Below are 22677 nucleotides of genomic sequence, written 5' to 3'. Positions count from 1 at the left end.
CAGCTAAGCACTGTCCTGGCTCCTGCAGGTTGTCACACAGAAATGGGGAGAAGGTCCTTGTGCATTTTCCAGAGACATGTCTACCAGCTGGACTTGGAATCCCTCAGTTCTAGATGGCCAGAACAACTAACTTGAGAAATTGAAAACATTCTACAGGGTAGGGCAAAATAAAGGTAAAACAATGCTGAGAACAGACATGCTCTCTGCCCACTTGTCTTTTCAGGAGGATTGTTCACTCTTTGCTTTCTGTCCACCAATTTTTCATGTCTGTGTTATAATAAATTCCAATCAATCCCCTCAAGGATGTTAAAGAAAAATCTTGAATTTCTCTCTTCCCTGGAGCCTGGATTTAGTTCTCTGGTCCTTGCAGAAGTGACCAGAGAACCACTCCTATGCTGTAGGCTATTGCCTCTTTCTCTTGATGACATTCCCTTGCCACAGGTAATCTTTGTCCATGATGTATCCATTTAGCATGCAGGAAAAATAACGCCAAATAATACACAGGCATTGGATGTATCCTTCACAGACTGGCACATGCCTCATCACTGTCCATAAATGTGAGAGCTGGAGATTACAGAAAGGAGTAGGTTGCTCTTTCGGTCTTCAGTGAGGTGTTGTGAGACCTCCCTGAAGAAACTCTTGCTCCAGCAGAGAAATGTTTTATAGTTTATGCCCAAAGCATCTATTTCTGTGTGCAGTGGAGAGTTTTATGTAATACATTCCTCTCCACGTGTTCTTTCCCTTTTAGCACTCTTTCTGGTGAGTGGGGTCTCTCTTACAGTTACTGAATGCAAAAGTACAAATATAATAATTCCAGATCATCCTTTTGTGGCCACTCTTTTGTGTCTTTCACCCTCTCAACCCACTCAGTTTAAACCTGCTGAAGGAAACTCAGTGATACCACCTGAACACAGAAAAGCTTCAGCTTTTGAGGTAATTCTGTTACAAAGCAAAATGTATACGAATACTTTAGTTTTGAAAATGAGATGACTGCACCAAAGAAACTCTGTGAAGCTGAAGTTCTCATTTTGATGTAGCATATGGGAGAAAAAAATGGAAAAATTCATGTTAAAGGAAGTGGAAGGAAAGCAGGTTAGTTTACTGGGTACAGGGAAGTGGTTTCTAAGAGAGCTGAACCAGGTCTCAGAGAACCAGATCCAGGTATATCAGCACAGAGTTCTGCTCAAACTAAATAATCCCCTGTGAAAAAATGTGTAAAAATGTCTTTTTTTTTTTCCTTAGGGGAGCTATGACTTAGTGTCTGTTTTCATTCAGTAGCTTATTTATTAGTAGCAAAGTCGTCCCTGCATGGTCCTGAGTTCTGAGTAAAAACATGAGTATAAGAATGATGTATTTTGTAGTCTACAAAACAAATTTTAAGTTTTCACTTTTGGGTTTAAATTTTTTTAATTTATTGGACTTGTTTGTTCACTGAGTTTATAACTACCTTGAACCAGTTGGATTGCAAGAACCATCTTTCTTATATTTTTGTGAAACTTTCTTATATTTTTGTGAAACTTTCTTATATTTTTGTGAAACAGCTGCCAAAAATAATGTTTGTTTATTTGTATAGTTTATTTGTTTTCTTTAAAATGAGTAGATGATTTTGACATGCCTTAGAGAAGTCAAATAAGAAAGTGTTTGTTCATGTGGTAGGGTTTATGAAAGCTGAGAGCTTTAGCACATTGTAGATTATGAATTTTAATTTTAATGTCTTATGTGTACATTATCAAGTGGATATGCAATGATCAGAAACAATATTGCAGGTTTATTCGCACTTTATCACTGTTTTCTCTACCTCTGTCTCTATTTGAAAGATCATCTCAAAATGAATAAGAAAAACCTTTATTCCATGTTCACTGAAGTGTTAAGGAGAATCCTTTCTTATTGGGAATTTTTATCAAGGTATCTGTCTGGTTGTCAGACTTATTCTTTACTTGTATAACGTCACTCGAACAGAGGATTTTAGGGATTATGTGAAAGAAGGGGGCCAGTCCTTAGGAGCAAAAGATCTTATTTCAGACAGAAGTCAGTGAATAGAGGAGAAGTGCATGTGCATATGTGTGGGGGCAGGAAAGAGCAGGGACAGGAAGGGTCAGGGTTGCAATAATAATATGTTCAGGATCATTTGGGTACACTTCTTGAGTTTATTACTGCTTTATTTAAATATAACACCGCCCCATTATTTTCCTTTACCCCAGTGACTTCTGTAATAAATGTGGAGCAAGTGAGGAGGAGATGTGATTACTGAGGATTAGCATCTGTGAAGCTGGAGGGAGGAACAGCTTCTTTTCTGCAACTTGAAATTTGAGACAGAGCTGGGAGGCAATGCAGGACTGGTGGAGACTGATATAGATGCATATATACACACACACACACACACATATATATACCTATAAATGTATGGAGGTTTGTGTTTTGGGGGTTTTTTTTCTGTGCAAAACTAGAGGAAAGATGAGCAGGCCTGAGTTTCAGAATGGTGTCAAGTTTCAGCCCCTTTGAAACACCTTTTCAACCCATCTATAATACATTAGGTTTAACACTGAAAAAAAGGGAGGAAACTGAACCCATTAGTTCTAGTACAGTAATTTAAGCTCAGGTTTATAAAATGTGGGTAAGAGGCATTAAGGAGAAGGCTGGACACAAGCTCAAATGAGAGCTCAGCCAAGCTGAACTCTACAAGTGCATCTCCTCCTTCTGACAGATGACCTGAATGTTGCTTATACAGAATTAAAGTTTCTTGGAACTTCCTTTTTTTAAATACATTGATTTAATATTTAAATGTTGTCAGCTCATAGCAGCGCTTCTACTGATACACATTCCTTGCTTACAACATTAAAGGGCTTTTCTCTTAGCCTGGGGGTGTTTTGATAAAGGTCAGGGGAAGAACAAAGGGAGACAATGTAAATGCTGCTTGAAAAACCTACCACCCTCCACCACTCCAGACTCAGCGGGTAAAGAGCTTATTGGTCTTGCCAAAAATTAAGATAGTTTATAGTTGGCTTTTGAAAGGACTGGAACTTCTATTGCTCTGTTTAAAAAAATGTGAAGTAGGCACGTAATTTTTTTAAGCAATTGTATCTTTTGTATTCCATCTCACCCCCTCATTGTACAAACCATAAATCTTCAAGTTCTGCAAATGCGTTCAGTTCTCCTCTGCCAGCAATATGAGGGAAACAACCTCTTGTATGAAGGTATTGACCAAATGCCTTTAATGTATTTTGCAAAATATTCGTCTCTTTGCTGACATTGTTGATCCTTGTTGAACTTCTACCACAGATAATTATTTTATCTTTTCTCTTTTAAAATTTTGTCTCCACTGCCAAATATTTGTTGTTTTTGTGACCCTAAAGAGGGTTCCCCCAACAGCCAGACAATTGTAATTATTTTCCTTAGAGTCAGCAGGAACACAGCATGACTTTTACAGAATCAAGAGTAAAATTATGCCATATGAGAAAAGAGAGAGTGCTGAGACTTGACAAAATAAATGGAGATCTGGATCTGGTGATTGCTTGGATTGTCCAGCTTGCCTTTTGGTGATAAGGTAATCTGGTTCGATTTTAAAGTGTCATCTCAGTTTCCAAATAGACTGCCAGGAGAGCTTGTGCTCACTGAATGTGCTGCTAAGTAAGCTTGTGCTTTATTTTTATTTCTTGTAGCTCACATGCCTTATTTATTTAATACTATTCAAGTGTTGCTCTGAGAACAGTTTAAGCAGTTTCCGTGTGAGGTTTTCCAGCTCCCTCATTGCCATGGTGTTTCTTTTCCTGTTCTATTCTCCCTGTGAGAAAATACGATTGTCTCTCCTGGAGAAAGGAGATGTGATGATTCAGGTGCCTGAAGTGCCTGACTGAAGGAGCCTGATTAGTTGCCTGTACACTGATTTCTCCCAGAAGTTAGTGTTTTATCGCACCTCAGCCCAGGTCCTCTTCATATCTGTTGCAAATAATAGCAAAATGCTCCAGCAAATCAGATATCACCATAAAAATACTTGAAAATAATCTTATCTGGGAAAACATTAATTTAAATGGTGGCCCAAAATCACATACCATTTTTTTGGTCAAATATAGCTCAACGAAATTTCAATTATGTTTATTTTCTGGCTCTACTTTTCTACCATTTGAAATGTCATATACTAGCAATTAATGATCACTCATATAATGACTTTTCCTCACAAGAGGAATAAACCACACAGCAGACATGAAAGCTTTTCTAGCTAAAGATTTCAGCCTTCCAGTCACTTCTGTCCTAAGACTTTCTTGTGGAAATTTTCTGTTTTACAAATTTCATTGTAAGTTGCCCTTGCCCTTACCCTTTTTAGGCCATCTCAGATGGCCTTACCCTTTTTAGGCAGATCCTTGTTCCTTGTATCTGATTTATATTTGGGAATCCTGTCGCGAGGGTCTGAGAATTGTTCGCGCTCGTGAGGCGCGTTGCACGACATCCACCATGAACGTGTGAATATTCAGGCTGTTTGAATTAAATCACAACAGTTGTTCATCCCTCTGGGCAGCACACAATGTAAACAGCTCAGAATTATACAGGATGAACAGCTCCATTCAGTCCTGGCCAAAAAAGAAATCATCTAGGGGACGGACCGTCACTGTGCCGATGAGTGGCCGGCCATGTGTCGGCTTCATCGACACATTTCAGAGGATGGGTGGTTTAATGAAGGCCAGGGCTGGGGATAATAATTCATTCCGTGCCATGAGGTTAACCACAAGCCTCTCAGAAATCGCAGCCCTTGCTGCTCCGGCAGATGTGCTGGAACCCTGTGCTGTGACTGGAGGTTTTTCAGCACTCCGCTCCCCCCGCCCTTCGCTTATTGTAAAGCACGCACCCGTCCTGCTGCCAAAACTTTTAATAAAAAATAGATTTGGGTCTGCAGTTGCCAGAGCCTTTATCAACCTTCCAGCCAAAGTCAGAGTAATAAAGGCAGAGAACATCTAAGCGTGTGCTCTGCAGATGATTGATTTCTGCTCTCGGGATGTCTTACAGGCAGTGGCTCCCACCATTATTTTTACATATTGAGCTGCAGGGGACTCCTGAAGGCCCCTTTTCTCCTAGTTGCACAAAACATTTGGGATCATTTTTTGCCTTTGAAGTGAGTAATTTCTCTGTAGAGAATTAGTTTGTTCTTTCTGCTGAAGGTACCTTGTCATTAAGTTCTGGATGGATACTCCTTTTATTAAAAAGTATTTATTATTTTATTATGATACTTTCTAGTATCTAACACAAATAAAAGAAAGACTTGCAGGAGACTAGCCTTGTAAAAAAACCTGCTGAAATATTTTTTAAAAAATCCTAACCTCCTTTTTTATTTCTCTTTCTTTCACACGCGACAAGATCACTGTCACATGCAGCCACTATAATTACTATAGATTATATAAGGGAAAAAAACTCACTCCAAATCCTAAACCCACTGAGGTAACATATATTGAAGCTTAATGTTTAAGTAGTTTATCAAATGAGAACTTTTCTGTGAATACCATAAAGATGTGGAATGAAGATAACTTGAAATGCTATTCAGCTGTTTGTTATTGCTCCTCATCTGGGACTTGCAGCCTTCTCACTTGAGATGTTGGAATTTTGTGTGTAAACATTCTTCATTTGTCCAGTACAGAGTAAAACATTAATCACCTGTCAGTTTAAGGTACTCTGTCCCACTTTTCACTGGAGCTCAGAGGGTCCGTTCCCATCCCAGGGAGGAGGCTGCTGAGGGGGGTAATGAGGAGCTGGAGATACAGAATTTATAAATCCAGAACCTCAAGTACACATTTGTTCACCATGTCCTTGATCTGACTGAGCTAAACCTGTACCAAATTGAAGCAAAGCTGATGCAAGAATAAAAGAAACATTTATGCTTTTATAGCTCCAGCTTAAAGCAATGTATTTTCTTTGTATGAAAGAGCTGGCAAATTTCAGGTAACGTTTAATATATATTTTTTTGTTGACCCTTCTAAGAAAATATGTTCAGGTGGGAAAGAAACAAATAGGTTTCTTTCTGCAGGACCCAGATATACCCACTAGCTGCTGACATGCAGCGAGTATGTTTCTGGGAATACTTATTATTAAATCAGCAGGAGGCCATTGACATTGAAGGCAATTCTGGGAGAATGAATAATCTTGACTTCAGGATATTCTGAGCTTCTCCAGATATTCCTTGCTCTAGCTCCACTATACTTCTGAATTCCTTTTATATTTGTTGTCAGTAACACAAGTGTATGTATAAATTTTTCACTATCTTGTGTGAAAAATTTGGACCCAAATTCTTTAGTTTAACTCAGATATTAACACCTCTATCTGTTAGAAATTGTATGTCTTCCCTCAAGCATTTGAGTTTGAATGTACAGTGCTGAATTTTCATTTATGTACTTAATCCTCCTTTTTGAAACTTGCCAACTGGAATAGCATAATGTTAACATTTTTAGCAAAAATGTTTATTTTCAAATTGGGAGTATTTTGATTTCTTTGCAAGGAGGAGCAAGACTAGAACAGATATTGGGCTACTGGAATACTGCTCACCAGTTTATTTGTAAGCATTCTGGGATTAATTTAGATATAGTAAAGGTGCATGTTTTTCCCATTTGTCTAGATGTGTTTGTGTCCCCAACGATTTAAATGAGGCAACTTTTTGATGTGATGGTTTTATTTAATTTTTCACGCTACCCTTCAATGTAAGAGTTTACTGTCCACTTAGGCACAATCCTATTTTCACTTTTATTTGTGTCACTTAGGAATAACTTGGTAAATTACTTCACAGCCTTGTTGGTTGCACAATTGTGTAACACAGTGTAAGGTTGGACTGATGCTCCTGACTCTGCCATGAGTAAATGGTTCCACGTGGGTAAGCTGGATACAGATAAGGATTGAGAAATGTGCAAAGTGAAGCTTGGGGGCACAACAACAAACGAAGATAATTGTATGTAAAGCCAGAGGAACTCCCAAGCCTGTTTCACTGACAAAACCATAATATTAAACCCATTGTCATCGAACTAATGTTAATAGAGTTGTGCTAAGAGATAGCAGCTGTTTGAATGCCATAATAAGCTCTCAAGAATGGCAGTAAAATAGCCTTAGATCTGCCTGTTCAAACAGTTCAGGAATGGGCTGCCACAAAGCATACAGCCAAGTCAGCTTCTTCTGTACCTTTAATTATTTAAGTTTCTCATTCTTCTTTTATTGCAGTGTGAAGCCCTCCCTCTTTCAGACACAGCACCAAAGGCAGTGCACCCCATCAACATTTACTGTCAGCAATATTCACTGATCTGTTACCATCTAAACTGTTCCAAAATTCTCAGACTGGTACATGCTGAGGTTCTGCTACTGGGTCATCTGGAAAAAATAAAGTGAATGAAATATACTTTCATATCATCCCTATATGTCTTCCCCAGATGTTCTCCAGAGTGCTACTTCTGCAAAAGATCCGTGTAAGAGCACTTTGTGTATCAGTTCTGCAGTCACCGACAGATGTGAACAGGGTACTTAAAAAAAAAAATTAAAAACAATGCAAATATTTTTCCCATGTGTAGATCACTACTGCTTTTCCGAAAGGGTGCAGGAGGCAAAGTGGTTTTGCACATAGATGCTTATCCTCAGTTTTAAATGTTCTTTTAGTAAATTGCTGCTTCATCTATAGCAATACTCACCACTGAATTTTTTTTTTTTTTTTTTTTTGTGTCCCAAAATATATTGAGGTAAGCTCTCAGAACCATGCTTTTTCAAATCTAGCTCATCCTGTGCAAAAGTATTCAACATTATGGAATATTGAATGCTTATTGAAGGAGGAAAAAACCCCTCCTTTGTATTGACCTGTGGCAACAGAGAAAAGGAATTGTCATTTAAAAACCAAAAATTGGCTTTATCATCTTCATGGTTCTTAACCACAAGAAGATGGGAGTGAACGTGGACTTTGCTTGTGGAGTGAGGAGTAGAGAAATTGCATCTTCCTAGATCTGGAAGAGGCTTTTATAGCTCAGATACATAAGAATTGCCAAAGCATCTCTGTTTGTGGGGGTGTGATGTGGATGGTCTCTGACGTGAGGGACCCTTGTCAAAGCTGCACTGTGCAGGCACTCCTTTTCACTGGCTGTGCCACTGAGGGTGATTCCTTTTGCTCACAGTCAGGAGAAAAGTCATCTGCTAGAGCAAAAAGTGTAGGAGTTCCTATCTGGATTCTAAAGCCTGTGAGAAGTAGCTTCAGCTTCAAGTCCCTCTGTCTGGATTGTCTTTCTTTCGCATTTCTTTACATCAAACCCAACTCTTTCTTTGTATTTTACAATTCCTCTAAAACCTTAGAGACAATTTTAATACAAGTTAAAAGGTGATTCAGCCTCTTGTTTAAATAAGTATACCTCAGGATTTGGGCTTCTTCCAAAGGGATTCTAGGGTTTGAAGTGGAGGCAATCACTACATTTTATGAGACTGCTTCACAAGTCTCTAGGACTCTATTCCAGCCCAATTAACAATGGTTAGAATCACTGACTTTGATTTCAGGGCAGTGAAGGAAGAGTATTAAATTCATGCAGGTAGAAGTGGAATTTTCTCTTGCAGAAATGCACGGTTTTGTGCCAAATAAAAAACAGTGAAAGAGCTTGTGTGTCACTTTTCTCATTAACTTGTCCCTGAAACACAATACTACAAGAAAAGCAAATGAAATTGCAACTCATGTGAGAGCGAATTTTCTCTGATTCAAGGATTAAGATGCCATAGACCTCTGAGTGGAAGAATGATTAATTCATTCTCCTTAAGACAACAAATCAAGAGAATAAATCAGACTTTTGTATCAGGTCTGAGTAAGTAGATTTCATCCAACTTTAGTTTTTCCTGAATGATTTTTTTTTATTTTTTAAATTTTCTCAGGAGGTTGTGTTAAGGTAGAAGAATTAAATTCAAGATATTTGTAGCAGAGAGATCTCTAATGAAATGATTTTTTCAAATAAACATATCTCTTACGCCATATTTCCATGACTAAGTTTTTAAATTTTGGACTCTAGTATATTTTATTGTATGTGCATTCTGAATACTTTGCAACAGTTAAATTTACTTAATTTCAGAAAATTACTTAATTTTAAGCATTTACTTAATTTCAGCCATCTTAAAAAAAAGTATTTTCATACTAATTTTTGTCTGTTACTTTTTCTGTGAGGAAGATGATTATTTTGGTTTTCTGTTTGTATCTTATTAGTGCACTCTGAGAGCTACATTCTGTATTATTAATATAGCAGTGATCCTGGGTTCTTGGATGGCTACTACACTGAACTTCATGGCTAGTAGTGAAAATGGCAAAAATAATAATGGGAGGAGCTGCATATGTACTGATGTCTGAGAAGGTCAAAAAGGTCAGTGCTCTTCTGCTTTACAGTGCCATTCAGCTGGAGCTGGAACATACTTTGAGCTAAGTCTCAGCATCGGAGGCTGTAGCACCCATTTTGTTGAGCAACTCCCTATCTCCCTACTCCGTTGCATTCCAGCACGTGATTTGCTGAGCTGTAGAATGTCCCTGAGTGGTATGATTGCCTGGAATGCCTGAAAATTTGACTTCACATCCCTCAGTTTCTTTTCAGCATTTTCTTTGCTCCTCTTGTTGCCTCACACCAGACCTTGCCTTAACTCTAGCTGGAGAACACAGTTACAAAATACAGCTTCTCTTCTGTAGACTTAGAGAGGTTTTCATCTATAATAATAAATGAAATTTGTTTTAAGTCTTTTTATTCCTGCTGCAATGCAGGAAAGGAAAAGTAATTGGAACAATGGCTCCTTGGGGTGGCTGTTGTACCTGAGTCCTGAATCTGTATTAGGGATGTCCATGTTGTCCAGACTATCTCAGGAGAAAGAGGGAGGAGTGGAATATTAATGTTAGGAGCTCATCCCTGTCCATGATTTATTAAAAGCAGCCTAGCTTCATGTCTTAGGCCCTGAATTAAATAACTGCAGTTTGACTGCATGAATGTATGTGTCTATCCCACTTCTGTTGAATGCCTGAAGTCCAAGGAACTGCCTCTATTACCTCTCCTACTGGCACTGCTACAGGAGAAGGAAAGAAATCCAACTAATTTTTAATCATCTAATGTGTCCCTTTTGGATACAGAATTCATTGAGAGCCATAAATACAGTGCATGGCTTTAATAAAGAGTAAACGTGAATTTTAAACCACACCTAGAGCTGATGTTGCTTGGATTGCATGCATGCACAGCCCAGTGTTTCTCCTCATTACCCCTATTATTAATTTCAGCCATTTTTCCTCTTAATTCCTGCTTGAACAAAAGCAGAGTTTGTGCCACTGGGTTGGGAATGTCCTGCTCAGACATCAGACAACAGCCCCAACTCTTGGTTCACCATTGTGAGTCCTTTTCTCACTCAGAGTGGGTGGTTACACTGCAGGGATTCATGTACTCACTGTAAGCAGCAAGCTTTAGCCCTGGTGAAACTGAAGGACCATAGTGTAAGGAAGGAATTTTTTTAGAAGTTCTCACTAATCCCTGGATTTGGAGAAATGATGGAATAAACTGCAAACCTTTTGCTTCAGGCACTGGAGCAGATGATTTTTCTAATATATAATATTGTTTTGAGTGTTATTGAGCTCATTCATGTTGTGAGGGATTTTTTTTTTCTATTAAAAAATTGATTTCTTTGTACCTTAACAGTGCAGCTTTTGAACAGCTGGGTGCTTTTGTGTTCCTTCTCCCATTTATTATGTCAGTGTGCTTTTTACTGCATATCCAAGAACAGCTTTTAATTTTTCTCATTTTTAGCTTCACTTTCTAGTTTTTACAGTTAAGTGCATTTTTTGTGTTGTAGGTCACCTGTCACATTTCACTTGGGCAGTATCTGTACACTGGAAGTAATTCAGCTTCTCTCTGTTTAATTTCATGCTAATGTCTGGGAAATGTTGTCTGGGTTAGCCATGCTAAGGAACATCATGTTCATTCCTGATTTTCTTTAACTGAGAATCTTTTGGCTATCTCCCAGCCCCTTGGAGTATTATGTTGGTCTGGATTTTGCTGATAGTTATCTGAGGTGTGAGCTGGCCAGATGAATTGCTGCCCATTGTGAATTTCTCAGTTTAAATTTCTGTGCTATGTTGGATACTGCTCAAGGTGTTGGGTCCTTAAAAAGGACTCTCTGCTATTTCTTGCTTCAGAATGGGGCAATGAGAAATTCCTTCACATCACTGACTGAAGTCCCAGCCAATTATTTGTTGTTTCCCAAGTTACATTTAGGTGGAGTTCTCCAGAGGAGATATGTAACGTGATTAATTTCCTTTGCTGCAGTATCTGTGCCATACTTTTACCTTGTATTTGATTGTTTATAACATATATAGCTGTCTGTTAGAAGAAAATTTGGGAGCATGGTGTGTTGTTACCTACTCCATAACACATTTTCAGTATGTGCAACATGTGAATGGAAAAAGGGAAGTGCAGCACAAAGAGTATGTTTTGGGTATCTCTTGCAGATGTTGAATCTGTCCACAAAAAGAGATTTCTAAGAAACAGTTTTATTAATGAATGTTGCATCATTGCTTTTTTAATGCTTGTAGCTGCTCAGAGGGAAGCAATGTCCCATGTCTCTTTTACACTTGTTGAAATGCATGATTTGTTGGTGTATATAAATTTAAACTAGTTATTTCTCAATTGGCTTAATTTTGCTTTGTGCCAAGGTCCTCTGGAATAGTATGAAACAAAAGTAAAATGCCTATTCTGATGTAATGATTGAATAAAATGTGAAAGGATAGTAACAGTCAGATTATATCCTCTTGCTGCCTGTTGCCAGGAATAGTTGGTTCATTAAATCAAACAGGATGGAAGTGATGAGCAATGCGCTTGCTTAAAGGATTCCTCTCTTGAGAAGGTGATGGTGTTGCTTAGATCCTTAAGATGATCCTCTGCTTCTTGCTGACTGCCTCTGAGGAATAAGCCTTAATGTCATATTACCTGTCTGTGATCCATCTGCCTTGGGAAATAGTTACTTTGTCTCATGCTGCATTGGTTTGGAAAAGAATGAAGAGTCAGGAAAACTGTGACTTTCACCAGTGTGAGTGCTTTGGAGGCAAAAAGATTGAGTCTTCTTACTCAATTACTTACTTCTTACTTGAGTCTTGAGACACACTCAAGAAAGCGTCTCTCTCTTAAAAAGCCTGGTGCTTATTTTCTTTGCTGAGTGATTGCAAAGAACCAGTGAAATAGAGAGACAGTGTTGTGGTGGATATTAACTTTTAATGAGTTTACAGAATAGAGCCTTTCATAATTGGAATTCCTTAGCTCTGCATAGATAATGAAAATAAGAATGTAGTGAACTTGCTATATACCCCAGCAGATGATTTCCAAACACTTAAACCCAATGGATTTAAAATTTATTGTGCTAAGAAATTGCTTGGCACATAGAAATCTTGGACAATAACTACATTTCATGCTAAGTAAACATCATCTGGTTATGTTGAAATGTTAAGACTCAATTTGGGTCTTGCTGAAAGCAGCAGTAGAAGTACTGTAGGGTTCACTAAATGTGGACCTGGGGCAGAGGGAACTATCCTGGTCCTGGGGGACAACAAGGTCTGCACTTGGGGAGGGGGGGAAAAATCACTGTAAAAGCTTGGTCACAATATTTTAAGAAATATAGAGGACTTGGAATGGCTTGGGAAATTCTGTTACAGTGGAGGTGATGATGGGATGGGTTAGCATTTAGGAAATGGAGATTAAGTGGAGGGCACATGGGGCGTTGAAGACACTGCATTAAGGTAAGGAAGAATAGTACACACCAAAGGAATGCTGTGTAGGATGGGTGCTTGGAGTGGGAGTTACATTCTGGTGGTAAAATAAGAATGGCATTGCCTTGGCAAAGAACTTAAAAAGAGATGGGGACTGAGGAATAAATAAAAAAAAAAGCTGGAGTTTGTATGAATGGATGGCAAATGTAGAACCAGGGTAGAGAAAAGCAAATAGCCCAACTTCCCTCTTTGTTTCCTTACATATGTGTATATATTTTTATTTATTGCTCACTCAGTAAAGACAATTGCCATGCTGGAATATCAATTTCCAGGAGGCAGAGTCCCTGTGAGCAGCACTAAATCTAAAACCTTTCTAATATGCTGGACTGAACTCTGTGTTGTATGAAATGACCCCTTTCTGAAGAATGGTATTCTCAATGCTTATCCCAATGCACAGACTGACTAGCTTTTAGTTAAAAGAGGAATAGGATTGTTTTACCAGAACCTCAGTTTAATATCTTGTAGATATGCTGAACAGTTTGAAAGAAATGCCTTTTGACTTTCCGTTGTTGGAAATTCATTATAGCAAGCAGGTACTAAAAATGTATGTGAATTTATTGCTTTTTTCCCAAAAAACTGCTTTTCTGTGTAGGCTAGCTGGTCTGCAACGTGGAGGAAGGTGGTGTCCACTGCTCAATCAGAAATGCTGAGTAGCTTAAATCGGAGAAGGTGATCATAAAGGTCCACTCCTGTTTCTCAGGGAGAGTTGATTGTTGAGTTAAATCCATGCTTGCCCATCTTCTGTGTGCTTGGAAAAGAAAAAAAATGTAGTAATGTTAATCAGCCTGCAGAAGGAAAAACCCATTTTGACAGATTGAGCTCTGAGACAGACTGGAGATGTGAACCTGTTTTAGATTTCCTTGAGGCTCTTTCCCCCATATCTCCTATTTGGAGTACTGTCCCCTCAATGGATATGCCACCAAGACTTCTGCTGGGTGACTTTTTTCTTTAGTCTGCAGAGATTGTGAAGGCAGCATTGTCCTTTACAAGGTATCAAGTTAGGGGAGAAAAAAACCCCCCTATTTATATTTATCTTAATCTTCACCTCTGCTTGAGTGTGAAAAGGAAAGAGGTCTGAGCCTGGCTTATTATTTTACTGTAAACCTTTTTCAGATTCTGATTATTTTTCCTTGAATATCTTGGACTAGACTAGTGTTTTGGCTCTGCATTTGCACTCTGGTTCCATGGTGTGTGTAAGACACTACATGACCTTTTTCTTAGAGGAATGAAAGATAAATATAGCCTGATATGCAGAAGGAGTCCCATAGTGCAAGGAGCCTCATCAGCATGATCATCATCTGCTTTTGTGTTTAACGAGGAAACTTGTTCAGTTGCACATATTCAATCTGAAAACAATAAAGGCAGAGCTGTTACCAACTAAACTATTTAAAAAAATAAAATCCTCCTCATTTCATTTGTTGGAAAAGGAGAAGGGATAGACATATGGCCACCCACTTGGTTGTGCAAATTGTAAGAAGTGAAAATAACTTGTGACAGAATTGCCTGGAGGTTTTGTTTAGCCTGTCACACATGGCCTCAATAACACTGTGAAACAGTTTCTTTTACCCCCTCCAACCTACTCAACCCCTTCTGCTATGGAATCTGCAAGGCATTTTTCAAATTAAGTGTGCACAGTTTTCCTTTTAAGTTTCAGGAGCAAGTGGCTGAAAAAGACATGCTGAGAGCTTGGAAACAATCTGCATCAGCAACAAAGGGAGATGCCTGCTGCTTTGCAAGCAACACAGAAAATATGCCAGCCATCCAGCACTGATTCCTGGGCTGGCTGATGTTTATTTGTCCTGTGCACTAGCCTTTCTCAGAATGCTGTGGAGCAGAGGGTGGATTTAAGAGCCCTTGGAACGCTGCTGGAGTATAGGTCATGTTTTATTAGTGTGTTAGTTCTGGGACTTGGAGCTGGTGTTTGCCTCCTGAGCCTGGGCAATGAGCTTTTTGGAAGTGCTTTGCCTGAACTCCCTGTGCCTGGGGAGGTGCCTGGGTCTGGGTTTGGTGCTGGGGTTCTGACTGCTCAACACAGCACCAGCAAAGCCATCCTTCTGTCATGCTGGAAGAAATTAAATAGGGCCATTTGTAGGCTCTGCTGAAGAACTGGTAGCATCAGAAACAACCCTGGCAGCCATTTTAATTGGTGGTAGAGGAGCAGCTTTTGCATCTTAAATAAGCTGGGCTCACTTAACCAAGTCAAGGAGTCAGCTGATAAAAGTATGTGACAGTGAATACAAGGAGTCAGAGAAGTGGTAGGCTTGTCCTAACTGCATCATTCAAGGAGCTCTGTGGAAGGGCATGAGCTTCACTTTTCTTGTGGAGACATAAAAAGTCTTTGAAAGAAGACGGTGAGCAGTTCAGCACCTGCCTGTAATCTAGATAGGACAGAAAGGTAGAGGGGTAAGCCCAGTAGTTGCTTCTGTTTTGCTGCTGCATAAATCCATATAAACTTTTGTGGTTTTTTTTTTTCATTTGTGGGTCGGTACTCAGGCTGGAAAGACTTTGACTACAGCCTGTGTGTTATGCAGGAGCCACTTGCTGCTCTGTGCACAGGTTCAACAATCCTCTGCCTGCGGCAATACCTCTCTCTGCAGGGTTTACCTATGTTAAATCATTCAAGACATCTAGGGGACCAGGGGAGGTGTTGGTGAGGAGGAGCCAGGCCTGTGCAGCAGGCCAGTGAGTGATTTCTGGCTGCCCCACAGCGCAGTGGGAAGCAGCAGGGACTGTGGTGCTGTGTGGTGATCAGCCCACAGGCTGGGGAATGAGGGGGCTTGTTCCTCCCAGCCCCCTGGTCTGCTGCTCAGAGTGTCCCCCAGGTCGAGGATTTTGGTTTTGGTGAGCTAATGAGCAGTAGCCTTGCAGTTCTGTAGCACATTAATAGCTACAGAAGTGAGCTATAAACTCTTTCTTCCAGCCTGGAAGAGATTAGGCATGTAAATGATTTGAATATTGATATTTCTGGAATATTGCCCTTTTTTTCAAATTGTAACCCAATTTGAAAAAAAGGGCAATATTCCAGAAGACCTCCTAGCCTTGCTTTTCTTTTCTAGCCTTGCATTTCTTAACATGGGTTTACAACCAAGCAGTGAGAGAAAAGATGATATTGGATCAAAAAAAGTAGTGTGATGATTTAGGTCACCAATATTTGGCTGTTGTATTATGGAACAGCTGAAATTTATATAATCATAAATGAGATAAAATTGTTGACTTTTTACCACTGGAATTAGAAGTTTTGTGTCAATCACATTATATTTTTAAGGCCTCATCAGCCCTTAAGATGTTTGGATTTTAATTGTTTTTTTTTAATAGTAGTAGGAGGTAAAATTTTATATCAATGATTAATACTAGAAAGAGAAGGAAAAAAAATGAAGCCCAGGGCTGTAGTAAGTTGAGGTTGTCATTAAACTTGGTACTTACATGAGGAAACAGTGTGGCTATAGCTAACTGTAGATTTCAAAATAATGGAAAATAAATATGACTAATATAAGTATCTGGAATTCTCAGACATTTTCTGTGGTGTAAGACGGTTTCGTTTCTCTGCTCAAAACCTTTCTTGACCAAATGTGTCAACTGGAAGACATTTGCAGCCAATATGCTGATAGTAGGTATAATATGCTTTTGCCTTATCTGGGGCCCTGAAATTTGTTTCTTTGCATCTGACACAGAATTTCTTCTGGGAATAAGTGGCTCAGAGATACAGCTTAGAAAACTATTACATTTTTCTGATTTTATAGGGAAGTTTACATAATATTTTTTTGTATATGCCAGGAAGCCAAGTCTGGGTGAAGAAGATTCAAATATGTAGACAGCTACAGTACTTAACACTGTGCTAAATTTTTTTTAACTTGTGTTAATCATGGACACAACTCCTTGAAGAGGAGAAATACTTGGAAGTGGAAAGTGAGAAGCAGAACAGAGTGAAATAATTTTTTTTTCCTCCTGTTCTACTTCCCCTAGGTAAACCCCTTAAATGATTGAGCTCCAGCTCTACTCATTCTTTTTTTCTCAGGCATGGAAAACAGGTTTAGAAGGCTCTGAGGACGCAGTTGCCCCTGGAGCCTTGGCTGGTATGGGGGTGTGTGCACCACCAGTGAGGTGGGATCAGAGCTATGCAGCCCCCCTGCTTAACCTGTGTGCAGCAGAAGTTGGCAAAGCAGCACATTCATATTGACTTTTAGGGACTACTTTCTGTGCCAGCTGCCTTGCAGCAATATAAAGCACAGTTGTAGGAGAAAGTGGCACTGGTTAGCGGGAAGCAGGATTCCAGGATTCCCTGGGCTCAGAGTCAGATAAACTTGGCTCCCTTGTTGCACTTACGTTTGCAGTTCTTGTGCTACTGATGTTTATTCTGGACATCTAGTCTTTCAGAGTGCTATTTTATTGTAAACTAGTGCCAGTTTTGATTATAAAGGCTTTAAAACTTTCTAATTCAAAAATCAGAAAATTACAATCCTACACATGCTCACACCTGAAACAAAAATATTTTTTTTCATCAGGTTACACTTCAGACCTTTAAATAAAAAGTGTAGACATCTTAATGCCTTGCTCATTTTCTCTTTTTCCTTCTGGGAAAAATACTTTGTAATTTCTCCAAATTAAGAAATAAACCCCAAAACTACTGAATCAAAAAAAGAAACAAAAGGCAAATGGAGAACTGGAGAATGAGGAGAGGGGGAGGAGAGAGTGAGGGTTATTATTTCTTCCTGTTGTACTTAGTAACAGAACAGGAAGGATGAACGTTTTTGGAATTCTTAATCTTAATGAGAAATACACAACTTCCATGAAACCTGGTTTTGAAGGCAGACCATTTTCAAATTAAGTTTCCTCCAGCTCTGGCTCTAACAGCTTATGCCTTTACCTGTCAAAGAACAGGAGGCTTTAAAAGCTTACATTCACTCCAGTCCAACGGGATTTATCTTGTATTTGCAGGGTTCCAGATGAAGGAAGGAAATTATGAATCTGACTCCATGTTCTTAGAAGGCTAATTTATTATTTTATGATCTATATTATATTAACGAATACTAAACTATACTAAAGAATACAGAAAGGATACTGACAGAAGGCTAAAAAGATACTAAATGCAACTTGTGACTTTCTCTCCAGAGCCCCGACACAGAGCTTGGCCCCAATTGGCCAATAAGTCAAAATAATTCACAGCAGAAACCAATGAAACAATCACTTGTTGGTAAACAATCTCCTACCACATTCCAAAGCAGCAAAAGTCAGGAGAAGCAAATGAGATACTACTGTTTTCCTTTTTTCTCTGAGGCTTGTCAGCTTCCCAGGAGAGAAATCCTGGCGAAGGGATTTTTCCAGAAAATATGACGGTGGCAGACTTACAAGTATGGGACTTCGAATGTTTTCAAGTAGTTTTTTGAAAATCAGCCTAATTGATGTCCTACAGGACTGTGGGTGTAGTTAAAGTTAAGTACGTGATTAAGTGCTTTGTTGGAGCCAAGCCAGAACACTTAACACCTTCCAGAACAAACTCAGCCTGAATGTGTGCAATACCCACTCATAGGGAGTTGTCTCTCTTTTCTGGGAAAAGAGAATTTTTTGTATTCCAAACCCACTGCTCTTCTTGCTTGCTTTCTTTAGATGGACTCTTTCTAAGCCCCCTTCTCCCTGAACTCCCCTTCCAAACATAAAAATACCAAAACACATATGCTTTTAATTTTTTGATTGTGCATGGGTGAATGTTTTCCTCTCTCCAGCTATGGAGAAACCAAATGTCCACTCAGCAATCTTACTTTTTTTATTTGCTAATCGATATCCAAAAAATGGCTTTTCCATAGGATTCTTAATTAAAAGTGAATATTTGGAAAAAAATAATGAAAACCCAGACACTCCTGACTTTTCTATTTTCACAGTGGACTGTAGCATATTGTGTTGTTTCTCTGGGACACTGACAGTGTGCTTAAGTGTTTAGAATGTGATAATACTGGTGTGCATTTACAAGGACTAATATCAGGGATCCAGGAATAGATAAACATGATAGGCGATTTCCATTGTCTCAGCCAGCTATTCAAAAAGTGAAGGAACTAAACAATATGGTATTAAAAAAAAAAATCTGGACAACTGGACTTCAGCACTGCTTATTCTGCAAATAATTTTTGGATAGGAAAAATTAAAGCAGTTTTGGCACTCTTATCTGATGGGATTCTGGGATCAATTATTATTCAGTAATTGAGGTGGATTTTTTAATATTATTTTTGTAGGAATGCTGTGAGAAGAAAGACTAATAAATTGCTGTATAGTGAGAGCTTTTGTTTGGATGAATCCATTATAGAGGTTTAGCTCATCCTGTGCCAATCAGGTAGAGCCTCTGCTTTCACCAAAGGTTGCCTTGACATGGTCCTTTGCCTCATCACTTGAGAAGGTGCAACTGCAAATCATTATTTTATACTTAGATGACTGTGTGATAAAATTAGCTGGCACATAGCATAAAGACAATAAATCTAAAACTTTTATACTTAAAAGCAAGCATTTTGCTTTTATTAACCTTTTTTAGTTAGAACAACTGCTATGTTTCAGAGGTTAGCAGGGAATTTCACTCCAACTGCCTTATTGTAATGGCTGAGCTACATATCTATATATATATATATTTCTTTTTTTTGTAGTGTGTAAGCAAAGGCATGCTCAGCTCTGGCTGCAAGCATTTAGCAGAGAGCAGAATTTAAAGACAAGCTGTGATACCTTTATTTGCAATGTAGAAAATTTTACTGTGTGACTAGTGCCAATACAGTCTACCAGAACACAGCCGTTCCTCCAACTGCAAATCTGCCACTCTTGCTGGATTTGGGTCTGGATTAGAAGAAAAAGAAGTCCCTATGCAGTTTGGTTCTTCAAGGAACGTTTCTTGTCTTTTCCTTGACCATCAGGAGCAGGTGTACTCATAATCTCCTCAGGTTTGCTACCACCAGCCTGTTTCCCCTTGCTGCATTCACTTTCAGCACTCTTGAGTAATCCTAGGGATGGGCGGCTTTTTAAGTTTTGGGCAAATTTATTTGTACCATAAAGGTTATTTACCATCATGTTGTGTAGTGGTAAGAAGTTAGTAGGGGAGCTTGAAGGAAGGTGGTGCTGGAAGAAGAGTCAGGAACTCCGTCTTGATACAACTTTTGCTTGTGCTTTTTGCATAATTTTCTCTCAAATAATAAATGTGTTTTGTGTATAGCAATTATTTCCCTTTACAACTTGTATTTCTTGGTGAAGGTGTGTAAATCCCAAGTGGCAGATTGGGAAAGAGGTGCTTGTAAAAGCACTGGTAATAAGTTTTGATTTTTGCAGTAGATACAGATATGCTAATTCTGTAGAATAATTCTGAATCAGCTTTATCTTGGGAATTCTTCTCTATTAGAAAACATAAATCCCTTCACCTTATTTGACTCCTGTGTATATTTTGAAGGGAAAAAAAGCCTCTTTTTCTGTGGCAGTGACCTGCTTATATATTACCCATTTTGTTGAAACTTCTGCTCAGGATGTGATTCTCAGAATGACATGCCTTGAGACTGGGATCTCTGTGATATGGACAGGGAAGAATTTCTGATCTATATTTTTTGTTTCAAGGATTTTCTCAGTGCTTGCAAAAGTAACTAGATTTTTCCTGAATTTCTTTGTTGTCCTTTTCTAGCAGTCCTTCTTGTTGATAAGAACAAATTCAGTGTAGCAGTTGCTCTTTCAGTATTTGAAATGGTTCAAAACTGAATCTTTTCAAAACTGGATCTTTTCAATTCCTTTCTGACTGATACACATACTCCTTCTTTTAGAGGACGGGCAAGTCTTTATCCGTTCATCTACTGATTGTGAGTATTCTTAGAGAGGTAAGAGCATTTTTTTATACACTATCACGTTAGCTTCTATGTTTGTTGCCAAAATGAAAAGGAAAAACGGCCTGTATTGTTTTCTAGCTGATTGTTCATTAATCTTTCTCTGAGATATTCTCTTCTCTGAATAATTATTTTGATATAACAGATGTTGGCATGCTTGTAAATTCCATGCATGTTAAGCTGGCCTTCAGTAACTTTGTAGCCAAGGGGTGGAGCTCTTCATAGTTATTGCATCTTTTTCCCAGATTCTGAGCATTTTTCAGTTGATGATGGTGACTACAGCATATTTCTTTTGTAATTCTAAGTTTGAAACCTGTAGCTCTTTTTTTACCTCATTTGACTTCTGTAGATAATTTTTGATCTTTGATAATGTATGTAATGGCTGACGACCATCCCTTTTTCAAAAACCAGCTCATAATACAGGGCAAGTTCTGAGTGCCTCGACAAGTGCTAGCTCTGGGTCATTTAACAGTGTGTACTAGAATGTTTTGATCCCAGTTGTGATGCCAGGTCTGTCACCAGAGTCAGTTTTTCTGTGCTTGTCTCTGCAGGCTTACACTGGCAGCACACACTTCTGTGTTATTGCCTTACTGGAGTCTGAGAAGTCTGTATCTTTTTGCCTCTTGTGTTTCCTGCATGGAGTGCATTTCTCCTCAGATTCCTGTGTTGCCATTTCATAGTCAGCTCCCTCTGCCTGAAGGAGCTAAGACCTCCCTTGAATTTCAAGTGCTTCACTAAATGCTCCTGTCAGGCAGCTTCTGATAGACTCCTGTGATGCCCCTTTGAGAGGAGGCCACTGACAAGAGGCTGCTCTTGAGAGAAGAGAGAAACTATTATTTCACTACTGATATGGGGCTTAAGAAAAAGAATCCATCTCATCCTTCCACTCAATATAAAAAACCACCATGAAAAGTCATTCTGTATTTTCAGTTTTCAACAGGACTGCATTAAAAAAAAGTTGCTTGTTCATTCATTTTAATGATAGCAGCTGGTAAAGGGAGGTTCTCATGTGTCAGCATCCTAACAGTGTTTTTCAGGTAACTTATATTAACCTAATTGAACTAATACATCTTAAAAAGGAATCTGTTTTGCCCGCCAAGACAGGAATATAACAGCAACTAATTCACTGCATAGCTGGAAAATAACAGAACATCAAATGCTTTGGGAGCCAGTGAATGTTACTTTTGCAGATGTTCTTACACAAGCAGCTAAGCTGTATGGGCAGACGGATACTTGCAGAAAATTAAATTGCCACAAGGTGGTGAAGACAAGGCTGGCATTATTCACAGGTATTGAATGGTGATCAGTAAAGCTGGCCTCACCTTTTAGACTTTTTCAGCTGGAGTAATTTATCATCAGCTGATGTGCAGGGAGACTTGCTTTACTAAAAAAGCAATAAATCTTTTTTGTCTGTACTAAAGTATAAAAATGGATATTCCAGAATTAATTAATTTTAACTTGGGATTAAACTTGGGTCATACTGATAGTACTCATTGTATTATTGTGTGTTTTATTTCCTTCAACTAATGCATGCTAAGATTGGAGATCAGAAAAAAGTTTGGGAGTGCTATGCCCAGGTTGGTAGCATAAAGGCCTCGGGGGAACAGGAGTTCTGGGACTGTCCTGACAGCCTCGTGGCAATTCCTTGGCTTGGGTTGCTCCCTGATTAATAAGATGGATCAGCAGCTCTGGCAGGAACCCTTTGAAAGCCAGACACAGCTGAATTTTGCACCCAGACTAGCCCACCCCCAGAGGGCTTTCCTGTCCCTCTTTTTTTTCTAGTCCTGCCATGACGCTTGATGTTGGTAATTCCCATGTTTGTGTTGGCTTGCTGTGAGCTCCTGTCTCTGGCTCCTAGTGTGTGGTGAGGGGAGGAAGCCAGGGGAGGAGGTGATCAGTCTTCTCTGGATTCTCACATGGTTGCCTGTAGTTGAAGGCGGCTGGCGCCACACAGGTTCTTTTTGATTTTGTTAAAAAATGCATGTATGTTTAAGAACACCGACGTAGGTGACCAAAATATGCTGCTCTATGGAATTTAAAAGGAGATAGTTTTGTCCCATTACCTCAACCATTGCC

The 22677-nt window shown here is 39.0% G+C and overlaps 2 long non-coding RNA genes across 2 annotated transcripts in view; both read left to right on the top strand.

The window, feature by feature from the left end:
- Nucleotides 1–22090, top strand: part of LOC135298659 (uncharacterized) — a 146594-nt gene extending 124504 nt beyond the window's left edge. The window contains exons 2-4 of the long non-coding RNA XR_010360691.1: nt 29–157; nt 20542–20595; nt 21153–22090. This is a non-coding gene — a long non-coding RNA (uncharacterized LOC135298659). The remainder of the gene's footprint in view (nt 1–28; nt 158–20541; nt 20596–21152) is intronic.
- Nucleotides 1–22677, top strand: part of LOC135298658 (uncharacterized) — a 501452-nt gene that overhangs the window by 199399 nt on the left and 279376 nt on the right. The gene's annotated exons all lie outside the window — the stretch shown is intronic.

The sequence above is a fragment of the Passer domesticus genome, chromosome 4, assembly GCF_036417665.1.
Source record: "Passer domesticus isolate bPasDom1 chromosome 4, bPasDom1.hap1, whole genome shotgun sequence".
Classification (NCBI taxonomy): domain Eukaryota; kingdom Metazoa; phylum Chordata; class Aves; order Passeriformes; family Passeridae; genus Passer; species Passer domesticus.
Note: the sequence above shows the minus strand (reverse complement) of the source record. Positions and strands in the feature narration are given on the sequence as shown.